This window comes from Oncorhynchus nerka, unplaced genomic scaffold (assembly GCF_034236695.1).
Source record: "Oncorhynchus nerka isolate Pitt River unplaced genomic scaffold, Oner_Uvic_2.0 unplaced_scaffold_1096, whole genome shotgun sequence".
In the NCBI taxonomy this organism is placed as follows: domain Eukaryota; kingdom Metazoa; phylum Chordata; class Actinopteri; order Salmoniformes; family Salmonidae; genus Oncorhynchus; species Oncorhynchus nerka.
Window position 1 is genome coordinate 1 of NW_027040221.1, and position 15000 is coordinate 15000.

Sequence of the window (15000 nt, forward strand, 5' to 3'; positions counted from 1 at the left end):
AGGGGTTAAGGGGGAACTGGGTTTCAGGTCAGAGGGGTTAAGGGGGCCTGGGTTTAGGGTCTGAGGGGTGAAGGGGAACTGGGTTTCAGGTCTGAGGAGGAGGACTGAGGGGTTTAGGGGGCCTGGTTTGAGGTCTGTGAGGAGGACTGTGGGGTTAAGGGGGAACTGGGTTTCAGGTCTGAGGGGAGGACTGAGGGGTTTAGGGGGGCCTGGGTTTCAGGTCTGAGGGGAGGACTGAGGGGTTAAGGGGGGCCTGGGTTTCAGGTCTGAGGGGAGGACTGAGGGGTTAAGGGGGAACTGGGTTTCAGGTCTGTAGGGGAGGACTGAGGGGTTAAGGGGGGCCTGGGTTTCAGGTTTGAGGGGAGGACAGAGGGGTTAAATGCTATTCAAGTCTGTACAAACCACAATCAGTTCTATCTTCTTGTCACGTGTCAACTGCTTCACCAGCTCTACTGTGGCCCTGCAAATGTGTGTGTGTGTGTGTGTGTGTGTGTGTGTGTTACCTCTGCCTCTCTGTCCTCTGGGAGGGAGGGGGTGGTTTGGTACAGACCTGCAGAAACCACAATTGTTTTCCATCACTGTCACACGTCACTTGGTCAGCCACTGTGGCTTACGCTGGTGTGTGTGTGTGTGTGTGTGTGTGTGGGTGTCTCTTGAAAGAGAGAGGGGGGAGTCAGAGAGAGAGAGGGGGGCAGAGAGAGAGGGAGGGTGAGTAAGAGAAAGAGATGGGGGTAGAGAGAGAGACTAAGAGAGAGAGAGAGAGAGACTAAGAGAGAGAGAGAGAGAGAGACCCAGCTATTCTGATTCTGTTACTGACAGACCCAGCTACTCTGATACTGTTACTGACAGAACCAGCTACTCTGATACTAATACTGACAGACCCAGCTACTCTGATACTGTTACTGACACACCCAGCTACTCTGATACTGTTACTGACAGACCCAGCTACTCTGATACTGTTACTGACAGACCCAGCTACTCTGATACTGTTACTGACAGACCCAGCTACTCTGATACTGTTACTGACAGACCCAGCTAGTCTGAAACTGTTACTGACAGACCCAGCTACTCTGATACTGATACTGACAGACCCAGCTAGTCTGATACTGTTACTGACAGACCCCCCTTAACCCCTCAGACCTGAAACCCAGGCCCCCCTTAACCCCTCAGACCTGAAACCCAGGGTCCCCTTAACCCCCCAGACCTGAAACCCAGGCCCACTTTAAACCCCTCAGTCCTCCTCTCAGACCTGAAACCCAGGCCCCCCTTAACCCCTCAGACCTGAAACCCAGGCCCCCCTTAACTCCTCCCCTACAGAGCAGCAGCACTAGCTGTGTAAACCACAACCTCACACACATAGGACTATACATGATAAACAATATTATGGACACACTCCCATCTACCCACCTATCTATACATATAAACACATGTAAACACATGTAAACATCTACATACATTGACCACTACTAATGTTGATAAGCCTGATTTTATGATGTTGGCATTACAGTACTCATATAAGAGCTAGTCACTGATTGGCTAAGAATACACACTCGGTACACAGGAAACCCACACTTCCTGTTGTAGTTGCCATGGTGCTGTCTGTCTGTCTGTGTGTCTGTCTTTCTGTCTACCGTTTGGCCTGAGGAAGAGAGGACATCCAAGTTATAAATAGTTATTCATCCATGGTGCTGCTGATGATAAACTCACATTTCACACTGAGTGCATTTCTCACTCTGTATATGTCCCATTTGTTTTCCAACTAATCCTGAACAAAAAGACATTAAGAACTAGAATAGGCACAGCTGAACCATCACATCCTCTCCAGAGCATCATGGATATTGTAGTTTCTGCTTGTAGTTTCTGGCTGACTTCAATTCAGGGTGTCCAAGATTGGAAAGGCCTTGATGTTTGGTGGATAAATACTACATTTTGTGATTCATGAAATAGTTAATGCAGATCAGGTTTAAATGTTATGATTACTGGATGTTCATCATTTCATCAATCAAACATTAAAACTGACAGGATACAGGTATAGGGACCAGCCTTATCCTCTGTCTCAAGATCAATCAAACATTAATACTGACAGGATACAGGTATAGAGACCAGCCTTATCCTCTGTCTCAAGATAGGTCTCTGTCTCAAGATAGGTCTCTGTCTCAAGATAGGCCTCTGTCTCAAGATAGGTCTCTGTGTCAAGATAGGCCTCTGTCTCAAGATAGGCCTCTGTCTCAAGATAGGTCTCTGTCTCAAGATAGGTCTCTGTCTCAAGATAGGCCTCTGTCTCAAGATAGGTCTCTGTCTCATGATAGGTCTCTGTCTCAAGATAGGTCTCTGTCTCAAGATAGGCCTCTGTCTCAAGATAGGCCTCTGTCTCAAGATAGGTCTCTGTGTCAAGATAGGCCTCTGTCTCAAGATAGGCCTCTGTCTCAGGATAGACCTCTGTCTCAAGATAGGTCTCTGTCTCAAGATAGGCCTCTGTCTCAAGATAGGCCTCTGTCTCAAGATAGGCCTCTGTCTCAAGATAGGTCTCTGTCTCAAGATAGGTCTCTGTCTCAATACTTCAATGATCAAAGTGACATCAACATTAGTGTTTGGTTGTTCATGTTGTGTTTAATGATGTTGCAGTAGGTTGACTTTGACCATGTGCTGCTAGTTAGTCTGGTTACTAGTCCAACGCTCTAACCACTAGGCTACCCTGCCGCCCCATGTGCTGCTATTTAGGTGTTGCTATCTACAACGACCACCTCAAAGGAGCTGAATATTTTCCAGTGACGTCATGTCGGTGTGAAACGTGTTCGATGCTAAACCCTCCCCTTCATGTCACATAAAAAGTGTATCACGAGCTGAAAAGTTTCCATTCGATCGAACCAATCGCTGCTCGTATGTCCTTTCATGGTAAAGTACATCTAGTCATGAACACGGAAATACGCAGCAAAGACCTTGTTACTCAAAGACCCAGCTACTCTCTGACAGTCACCATCAGACCATCAGACCACCAGATGGACAGGCTGTGTGTCGCTCTGATTACATTCTTACGTGAGTAACTTTTTACTGGGCCTTATAGCTGGATGATAGATGATTTCTTAATGTGGTTTTATGGTTGAACAGATTTGTTATCTTATTATTGTGATATTGTGATGACTGTGGAAAAGACATGACGTTTATATTTTCATGAGGAGAAGTTTATGATGTCAAAATGACATTCTGTGATTCATCCTAACACTGTTCCTCTGCTACCTGTAGGTGCTGTTTCCTCCAGTCAGTTCATCCTAACACTGTTCCTCTGCTACCTGTAGGTGCTGTTTCCTCCAGTCAGTTCATCCTAACACTGTTCCTCTGCTACCTGTAGGTGCTGTTTCCTCCAGTCAGTTCATCCTAACACTGTTCCTCTGCTACCTGAAGGTGCTGTTCCCTCCAGTCAGTTCATCCTAACACTGTTCCTCTGCTACCTGTAGGTGCTGTTTCCTCCAGTCAGTTCATCCTAACACTGTTCCTCTGCTACCTGTAGGTGCTGTTTCCTCCAGTCAGTTCATCCTAACACTGTTCCTCTGCTACCTGTAGGTGCTGTTTCCTCCAGTCAGTTCATCCTAACACTGTTCCTCTGCTACCTGAAGGTGCTGTTCCCTCCAGTCAGTTCATCCTAACACTGTTCCTCTGCTACCTGTAGGTGCTGTTTCCTCCAGTCAGTTCATCCTAACACTGTTCCTCTGCTACCTGTAGGTGCTGTTTCCTCCAGTCAGTTCATCCTAACACTGTTCCTCTGCTACCTGTAGGTGCTGTTTCCTCCAGTCAGTTCATCCTAACACTGTTCCTCTGCTACCTGTAGGTGCTGTTTCCTCCAGTCAATTCATCCTAACACTGTTCCTCTGCTACCTGTAGGTGCTGTTTCCTCCAGTCAGTTCATCCTAACACTGTTCCTCTGCTACCTGTAGGCGCTGTTTCCTCCAGTCAGTTCATCCTAACACTGTTCCTCTGCTACCTGTAGGTGCTGTTTCCTCCAGTCAGTTCATCCTAACACTGTTCCTCGGCTACCTGTAGGTGCTGTTTCCTCCAGTCAGTTCATCCTAACACTGTTCCTCGGCTACCTGTAGGTGCTGTTTCCTCCAGTCAGTTCATCCTAACACTGTTCCTCTGCTACCTGTAGGTGCTGTTTCCTCCAGTCAGGATGGGATCTCTGCAGCAGAGGTGGAGCTGAGAGTCAGACCAGGAGACAACATCACTCTCTACTGTGACTGTAACAGAACTACTGGAGTTTACATTATCTGGTATAGGAACTGTTCTCACAAGTACCAGCCTCCTCTAGTTATTTCAATGTACAACGTTTACCAAAATCTCCAGGAAATGTCTGATAATCCCAACCGTTTCCCTGGATATAATGTGGAGTGGAACCCCTCTAACAACTCCTATGATCTACTGATTGAGAACATCACTGAATCTGACCTGGGACTCTACTACTGTGGGACTGTGGAGAACAACGTAGTGGATGATGGAGGTAAAGGAGGAATTGAACAGAAAGAGTTGAACCACTATGGAAACATCACCACTAGGATTTCACTTGGTAAGAACAGTTATTATTCTGTCTTTATCTTCTGTCTGTATCTTTAATGTTATTAATATTATATCAGTATTGGTGTGTAACTTATTTTGAATGAACCCTCTGAGACTAATCTAAACTCATCAAATGTCTCCTCAAATTCATGTTTAAACAACCAAGAGTCATGACTAACAATATATCATTGAGAAGATCTTGATTGTTTCTAAAAGTGCATTTTAATGTTGTGTCCAGACATCAGTCCTCCTGAGTCCTCCTCCTCCCCTCCTCCTGTAAAGTGAGACCTATACCATCCATCAATACCAGCAGAGAGAGACCTATACCATCCATCAATACCAGCAGAGTGTGAGACCTATACCAGCCATCAATACCAGCAGAGTGTGAGACCTATACCAGCCATCAATACCATCAGAGTGAGACCTATACCATCCATCAATACCATCAGAGTGAGATCTATACCAGCCATCAATACCATCAGAGTGAGACCAATACCAGTCATCAATACCAGCAGAGTGTGAGACCTATACCAGCCATCAATACCAGCAGAGTGAGACCTATACCATCCATCAATACCATCAGAGTGAGACCAATACCAGTCATCAATACCAGCAGAGTGTGAGACCTATACCAGTCATCAATACCAGCAGAGTGAGACCAATACCAGTCATCAATACCAGCAGAGTGTGAGACCTATACCAGTCATCAATACCAGCAGAGTGAGACCAATACCAGTCATCAATACCAGCAGAGTGTGAGACCTATACCATCCATCAATACCATCAGAGTGTGAGACCTATACCATCCATCAATACCAGCAGAGTGTGAGACCTATACCATCCATCAATACCATCAGAGTGTGAGACCTATACCATTCATCAATACCAGCAGAGTGAGACCTATACCATCCATCAATTCCAGCAGAGTGAGACCTATACCAGCCATCAATACCAGCAGTGAGACCTGTACCTCAAATAATAACAATTGGACTCTCTTCCTCAGGCTGAATGACAGCACCATGGCAACAGCAACAGGAAGTTCGCGTGGGTTTCCTGTGTACTGATTGTGTCTTCTCAGCCAATCAGTGACCAGCTCTTATATGAGTACTGTAATGCCAACATCATAATATCAGATTATCAACATTAGTAGTGGTCAATGTATGTATATGAGTATATATAAATAATGTTGATATGTGGGAGTGTTTGACCATATGATTACATATAATGTATTGTCCTATACAGAATGTGTGATTGTGATTTACTCAACTAGTGCTTCTGCTCTGTAGCAGAGGGGTTATGGGAGGCCTGGGCTTTAGGTCTTAGGGGAGGTCTGAGGGGTTAAGAGCTCTGTTTCTCTGGTTAACCTCCAGAGCTCTGTTTCTCTGGTTAACCTCCAGATATCTGTTTCTCTGGTTAACCTCCAGAGCTCTGTTTCTCTGGTTACCTCCAGAGCTCTGTTTCTCTGGTTAACCTCCAGAGCTCTGTTTCTCTGGTTAACCTCCAGATCTCTGTTTCTCTGTTTACCTCCAGATCTCTGTTTCTCTGGTTACCTCCAGATCTCGGTTTCTCTGGTTACCTCCAGATCTCGGTTTCTCTGGTTACCTCCAGAGCTCTGTTTCTCTGGTTAACCTCCAGATCTCTGTTTCTCTGGTTGCCTCCAGATCTCTGTTTCTCTGTTTAACCTCCAGAGCTCTGTTTCTCTGGTTAACCTCCAGATCTCTGTTTCTCTGGTTAACCTCCAGAGCTCTGTTTCTCTGGTTTCTCCAGATCTCAGTTTCTCTGGTTACCTCCAGAGCTCTGTTTCTCTGGTTAACCTCCAGATCTCTGTTTCTCTGTTTACCTCCAGATCTCTGTTTCTCTGGTTAACCTCCAGATCTCTGTTTCTCTGGTTACCTCCAGATCTCGGTTTCTCTGGTTAACCTCCAGATCTCTGTTTCTCTGGTTAACCTCCAGAGCTCTGTTTCTCTGGTTACCTCCAGATCTCGGTTTCTCTGGTTAACCTCCAGATCTCTGTTTCTCTGGTTAACCTCCAGATCTCTGTTTCTCTGGTTAACCTCCAGATCTCTGTTTCTCTGGTTAACCTCCAGAGCTCTGTTTCTCTGGTTAACCTCCAGAGCTCTGTTTCTCTGTTTACCTCCAGATCTCTGTTTCTCTGGTTAACCTCCAGAGCTCTGTTTCTCTGGTTAACCTCCAGAGCTCTGTTTCTCTGGTTAACCTCCAGAGCTCTGTTTTTGCTCCTCTAAGTAAATCTAAGGAAGGAATGGAATTAAGAATATATACATATATGAATGAGAGATCTTTTAACACAACATTTCAAGTGTTAACTCAACTTTTTGTGTCTTCTTTTACAATGTCATTTGTATTCACCATTTGAATATGTCTACATTTTATTGGTATGGATTTACTATGTTGGATTGAGCTACTAGTGTTAATGTCTGATTTATAGTTGGTGAATATACCTGGAATAAATATCTTTTTGGAATAAAATTAAGTTTTTCAGAGATTATAATGTTCTGTGGTATAATTCACCTGATCACTATGTAACTCCATTGAGAATGTGGTTGAATGCTTTACTGAGCTACTTTTAGTCAACTTTAACTGAAGGCAAGGTGTATGAAACCATGGAAACGGCTGTGATTCTGTTCAGCAGATGTCTTCCTCTAAAGCCACACCCTTTAGTATCTAAGGCACACACCTCTTAGCATTTAAGCCACACCCTCTTAGCCTATTAACCACACCCTTGTCTAGTCTAAGCCACACCCTCAGACTAGACTAAGACTATAAGTCACAGCCTTGTCTAGTCTGAGCCACACCCTCTTAGTATATGAGCCTCTCCTACTAACCTATAAACCACACCCTCAAACAGAAACCTATCTGAAAGGTTGCTGGAACCTTTTCAAACAGAATGACCTGACCTTAACATGGAGGAGACTGTAGTTAACATGGAGGAGACTGTAGTTAACATTGAGGAGACTGTAGTTAACATGGAGGAGACTGTAGTTAACATGGAGGAGACTGTAGTTAACATGGAGGAGACTGTAGTTAACATGGAGGAGACTGTAGTTAACATTGAGGAGACTGTAGTTAACATGGAGGAGACTGTAGTTAACATGGAGGAGACTGTAGTTAACATTGAGGAGACTGTAGTTAACATGGAGGAGACTGTAGTTAACATTGAGGAGACTGTAGTTAACATGGAGGAGACTGTAGTTAACATGGAGGAGACTGTAGTTAACATGGAGGAGACTGTAGTTAACATGGAGGAGACTGGAGACTGTATTTAACATGGAGGAGACTGTAGTTAACATGGAGGAGACTGTATTTAACATGGAGGAGACTGTAGTTAACATGGAGGAGACTGTAGTTAACATGGAGGAGACTGTAGTTAACATGGAGGAGACTGTATTTAACATGGAGGAGACTGTAGTTAACATGGAGGAGACTGTATTTAACATGGAGGAGACTGTAGTTAACATGGAGGAGACTGTAGTTAACATGGAGGAGACTGGAGACTGTAGTTAGCATGGAGGAGACTGTAGTTAACATGGAGGAGACTGTAGTTAACATGGAGGAGACTGTAGTTAACATGGAGGAGACTGTAGTTAACATGGAGGAGACTGGAGACTGTATGTAACATGGAGGAGACTGTAGTTAACATGGAGGAGACTGTATTTAACATGGAGGAGACTGTAGTTAACATGGAGGAGACTGTAGTTAACATGGAGGAGACTGTAGTTAACATGGAGGAGACTGTATTTAACATGGAGGAGACTGTAGTTAACATGGAGGAGACTGTAGTTAACATGGAGGAGACTGTAGTTAACATGGAGGAGACTGTAGTTAACATTGAGGAGAATGTAGGGCAGCATTTCAAACAGAATGGACTGACCTTGACATTGAGGAGACTGTGGGGCATTATTTACCAAACTTGGTCCTGGGGACCCCAAGAAGTGCCTGTGCCACCTACTTAGCCTATAAAATGTTGAGTGTTCGAACAGCCATCAAAACCCTTACCGAAATTTAAAATGCAACTTAAATATTTTGTTTGTCATAATATGTCCACAAACTCTTCTGAACTGTTTCGCCTGGGAAGCATGCGGACACCTTTGGCCTCCTACTAAGCCTATAAACCACACCTACTAACCTATAAGCCACACCTACTAACATATAAGCCACACCCACTAACCTATAAGCCACACCTACTCACCTATAAGCCACACCTACTAACCTATAAGCCACACCCCCAAACACAGACCTCCCTGAGAGGTTGCTGGAGCCTCGTCAGACTGAATGACATGACATTGAACTGGAAGAGACCATAGTGTCCTCAACTCTGGTCCTCCAAGCCAGTTCCACTGTGTTTTTTCATTGTTCCCCTCTTCCTAATCAGGGATTGGTTAAGACCTGTGATACCAGGTGGGTGTAATTAATGATCAGGTGAACAGAGAACCAGCAGGCTAAGAACCTCGTAGGGTCAGAGTTCAATACCCCTGACATAGAGGGAGAGAATTAAATAATGAAATCAAATCTAATGAAACTGAATCAATATTTATTGAGAATTACTTTTAAAACACATCAATAAACTGCACACATGAATTACAATGATAAAACAACAATGAAACTTCCAAACTGAAACTATATCAAAAGATATTTAAATATATTCCCTGAGCTTAAAAACAACATTTTAAAATAACTATTGTTATTATTATTAAAAGGTAAATTGCATGAATGAAAGAATACAGACGAAAGTTAAAAACAAACATAATAACTGATACAACTGTAATAACTTGTCCTCCCTGATCAATAATGTTATTGGTTTCACTCTGTTGGTATTGATGACTGGTATAGGTCTCACACTCGGATGGTATTGATGGCTGGTAGAGGTCTCACACTGATGGTATTGATGAATGTTATTGGTTTCACTCTGATGGTATTGATGACTGGTATTGGTCTCTGATGGTATTGATGACTGTTATTGGTTTCACTCTGTTGGTATTGATGACTGGTATAGGTCTCACTCTGATGGTATTGATGACTGGTATAGGTCTCACTCTCCTGGTATTGATGGCTGGTATAGGTCTCACTCTGGTGGTATTGAGGGCTGGTATAGGTCACACTCTGATGGTATTGATGGCTGGTATAGGTCTCACTCTGCTGGTATTGATGGCTGGTATAGGTCTCACACTCTGGTGGTATTGATGGATGGTATAGGTCTCACACTCGGATGGTATTGATGGCTGGTATAGGTCTCACTCTGCTGGTATTGATGGCTGGTATAGGTCTCACTCTGATGGTATTGATGGCTGGTATAGGTCTCACTCTGGTGGTATTGAGGGCTGGTATAGGTCACACTCTGATGGTATTGATGGCTGGTATAGGTCTCACTCTGCTGGTATTGATGGCTGGTATAGGTCTCACACTCTGGTGGTATTGATGGATGGTATAGGTCTCACACTCGGATGGTATTGATGGCTGGTATAGGTCTCACTCTGATGGTATTGATGGCTGGTATAGGTCTCACACTCTGATGGTTTTGATGACTGGTATAGGTCTCACTCTGCTGGTATTGATGGCTGGTATAGGTCTCACACTCTGATGGTATTGATGACTTGTGTAGGTCTCACTCTGCTGGTATTGATGGCTGGTATTGGTCTCACACTCTACTGGTATTGATGGATGGTATAGGTCTCACACTGCTGGTATTGATGGATGGTATAGGTCTCACTCTGGTGGTATTGATGGATGGTATAGGTCTCACTCTGGTGGTATTGATGGATGGTATAGGTCTCACTCTGCTGGTATTGATGGCTGGTATAGGTCTCACACTCTGATGGTATTGATGGCTGGTATAGGTCTCACTCTGCTGGTATTGATGGCTGGTATAGGTCTCACACTCTGATGGTATTGATGGCTGGTATAGGTCTCACACTCGGATGGTATTGATGGCTGGTAGAGGTCTCACACTCTGATGGTATTGATGACTTGTGTAGGTCTCACTCTGCTGGTATTGATAGCTGGTATAGGTCTCACTCTGCTGGTATTGATGGCTGGTATAGGTCTCACTCTGATGGTATTGATGGCTGGTATAGGTCTCACACTCTGATGGTTTTGATGACTGGTATAGGGCTCACTCTGCTGGTATTGATGGCTGGTATAGGTCTCACACTCTGATGGTATTGATGACTTGTGTAGGTCTCACTCTGCTGGTATTGATAACTGGTATAGGTATCACTCTTCTGGTTTTGATGGCTGGTATAGGTCTCACTCTGATGGTATTGATGGCTGGTAATTGTCTCTGTTGGTATTGATGAATGTAATTGGTTTCACTCTGTTGGTATTGATGACTGGTATTGGTCTCTGTTGGTATTGATGAATGTTATTGGTTTCACTCTGATGGTATTGATGACTGGTATAGGTCTCACTCTGATGGTATTAATGGCTGGTATAGGTCTCACACTCTGCTGATATTGATGACTGGTAGAGGTCTCACTCTGATGGTATTGATGGCTGGTATAGGTCTCACAGTCTGATTTTATTGATGGATGGTATAGGTCTCACTCTGCTGGTATTGATGGCTGGTATAGGTCTCACTCTGCTGGTATTGATGGCTGGTATAGGTCTCAGACTCTGATGGTATTGATGGATGGTATAGGTCTCACTCTGCTGGTATTGATAGCTGGTATAGGTCTCAATCTGCTGGTATTGATGGCTGGTATAGGTCTCACTCTGATGGTATTGATGGCTGGTATAGGTCTCACTCTGCTGGTATTGATGGCTGGTATAGGTCACTCTCTGATGGCATTGATGGATGGTATAGGTCACTCTCTGATGGTATTGATGGATGGTATATGTCTCAATCTGCTGGTATTGATGGCTGGTATAGGTCTCACTCTGGTGGTATTGATGGATGGTATAAGTCTCACTCTGCTGGTATTGATGGCTGGTATAGGTCTCACTCTGATGGTATTGATGACTTGTGTAGGTCTCACTCTGCTGGTATTGATAACTGGTATAGGTATCACTCTTCTGGTTTTGATGGCTGGTATAGGTCTCACTCTGCTGGTATTTGATGGCTGGTATAGGTCTCACTCTGCTGGTATTGATGACTGGTATAAGTCACACTCTGCTGGTATTGATTGCTGGTATAGGTCTTAATAGCTGGTATAGGTCTCATACTGCTGGTATTGATAGCTTGTATATGTCTCACACTCTGATGGTATTGATGGATGGTATAGGTCTCACTCTGCTGGTATTGATAGCTGGTATAGGTCTCACTCTGATGGTATTGATGACTTGTTTAGGTATCACTCTTCTGGTTTTGATGGCTGGTATAGGTCTCACTCTGATGGTATTGATGGCTGGTATAGGTCTCACACTCTGATGGTATTGATGACTGGTATTTGTCTCACTCTGATGGTATTGATGACTGGTATAGGTCTCAATCTGCTGGTATTGATGGCTGGTATAGGTCTCACTCTGATGGTATGATGGCTGGTATAGGTCTCAATCTGCTGGTATTGATGACTGGTATAGGTCTCACTCTGTTGGTATTGATGACTGGTATTGGTCTCTGATGGTATTGATGAATGTTATTGGTTTCACTCTGATGGTATTGATGACTGGTATAGGTCTCACTCTATTGGTATAGATAACTGTTATTGGTCTCTGATGGTATAGATGACTGTTATTGGTCTCTGATGGTATTGATGACTGGTATTGGTCTCTGATGGTATTGATGACTGGTATTGGTCTCTGATGGTATTGATGACTGTTATTGGTTTCACTCTGTTGGTATTGATGACTGGTATAGGTCTCACTCTGATGGTATTAATGACTGGTATAGGTCTCACTCTATTGGTATTGATGAATGTTATTGGTTTCACTCTGATGGTATTGATGACTGGTATAGGTCTCACACTCTGATGGTATTGATGGATGGTATAGATCTCACTCTACTGGTATTGATAACTGCTATAGCTATCACTCTTCTGGTTTTGATGGCTGGTATAGGTCTCACTCTGATGGTATTGGTGACTGGTATAGGTCTCACTCTGATGGTATTTATGGCTGGTATAGGTCTCACACTCTGCTGGTATTGATGACTGGTAGAGGTCTCACTCTGATGGTATTGATGGCTGGTATAGGTCTCACACTCTGATGGTATTGATGGATGGTATAGGTCTCACTCTGCTGGTATTGATGGCTGGTATAGGTCTCACTCTGCTGGTATTGATGGATGGTATAGGTCTCACTCTGCTGGTATTGATAGCTGGTATAGATCTCACTCTCTGCTGGTATTGATGGATGGTATAGGTCTCAATCTGCTGGTATTGATGGCTGGTATAGTTCTCACTCTGGTGGTATTGATGGATGGTATAGGTCTCACTGCTGGTATTGATGGCTGGTATAGGTCTCACTCTGATGGTATTGATGGCTGGTATAGGTCTCACACTCTGATGGTTTTGATGACTGGTATAGGTCTCACTCTGCTGGTATTGATGGCTGGTATAGGTCTCACACTCTGATGGTTTTGATGACTGGTATAGGTCTCAATCTGCTGGTATTGATGGCTGGTATTGGTTTCACTCTGATGGTATTGATGACTGGTATAGGTCTCAATCTGCTGGTATTGATGGCTGGTATAGGTCTCACTCTGCTGGTATTAATGGCTGGTATAGGTCTCACTCTGATGGTATTGATGGATGGTATAGGTCTCACTCTGATGGTATTGATGGATGGTATAGGTCTCACTCTGATGGTATTGATGACTGGTATAGGTCTCACTCTGCTGGTATTGATGGTAGGTATAGGTCTCACTCTGATGGTATTGATGACTGGTATAGGTCTCACTCTGCTGGTATTGATGGATGGTATAGGTCTCACACTCTGCTGGTATTGATGGGTGGTATAGGTCTCACTCTGCTGGTATTGATGGCTGGTATAGGTCTCACTCTGCTGGTATTGATGGCTGGTATAGGTCTCACACTCTGCTGGTATTGATGGTAGGTATAGGTCTCACTCTGCTGGTATTGATGGTAGGTATAGGTCTCACACTTTGATGGTATTGATGACTGGTATAGGTCACACTCTGCTGGTATTGATGGCAGGTATAGGTCTCACTCTGCTGGTATTAATGGCTGGTATAGGTCTCACTCTGCTGGTATTGATGGCAGGTATAGGTCTCACTCTGATGGTATTGATGACTGGTATAGGTCTCACTCTGCTGGTATTAATGACTGGTATAGGTCTCTCTCTGCTGGTATTGATGGTAGGTATAGGTCTCACTCTGATGGTATTGATGACTGGTATTAGGTCACTCTCTGCTGGTATTGATGGCTGGTATAGGTCTCACTCTGCTGGTATTGATGGCTGGTATAGGTATCACTCTGCTGGTATTGATGGATGGTATAGGTCTCACACTGCTGGTATTGATAGCTGGTATTGGTCTCTGATGGTATTGATAGATGGTATAGGTCTCACTCTGCTGGTATTGATGGCTGGTATAGGTCTCACTCTGCTGGTATTGATGGCTGGTATAGGTATCACTCTGCTGGTATTGATGGATGGTATTGGTCTCACACTCTGCTGGTATTGATGGATGGTATAGGTCTTACACTCTGCTGGTATTGATGGATGGTATAGGTCTCACACTCTGCTGGTATTGATGGATGGTATATGTCTCACACTCTGCTGGTATTGATGTCTGAGTAGGTACTGAAGTCAGAGTTCTTGGTTGTCTTCTTCTTTGGTCTCCTCTGTCCCTGACGGATATCCAACGAGGCGTAACACAGGTCTCCTTCCTCCTGAGAGAGAGAGAGAGAGAGAGAGAGAGAGAGAGAGAGAGAGAGAGAGAGAGAGATTGTGAGAGATTTTGACAGAAAATGAAGCAGAGAGATAGATTATTTAAATATTAATTGAAATATAAACATTAAAATTATACAATATGTTTTGTTGCTATCTATCTTCTGTTTTTATTATTATAAATGCATTTGAAAAAATACTATGTGAATAGCGTAAGGTTACCAAACACGTGGACTCCAAATCAAGATGGCCACCCAAAATAAAACTACAACACCCACTCTGACTGTAGTCTGCTCTCTGCTGTCACTTCCCCTGGTGGTCGTCCTATTCAGAGGAACCTGAGTCTCAGTTGGAGCTGCAGAGGAAGAGTTATCACCATTAAAACACCAAGTTTGAGGTTAAACTAGGACACATCAGTTCAAAGGTAGTAGATGTTTACATATTGTTGTCAAAATAATAAGGTTAAAATCGTAGGTAATTATTTAAATAAATGTTAGACTGATTAGTATTACCCCGACTTAAAACATGAATGAGTGATTAAGTGAATCCTGACTGAGGGAGTGAGTTTACCTGTTGTTCTGCAGAAGGAGTAGACACAGGTGGAGGAGAGGAGAGAGGAGAGGAGAGCACATACTCCAATGCATCTTGGGT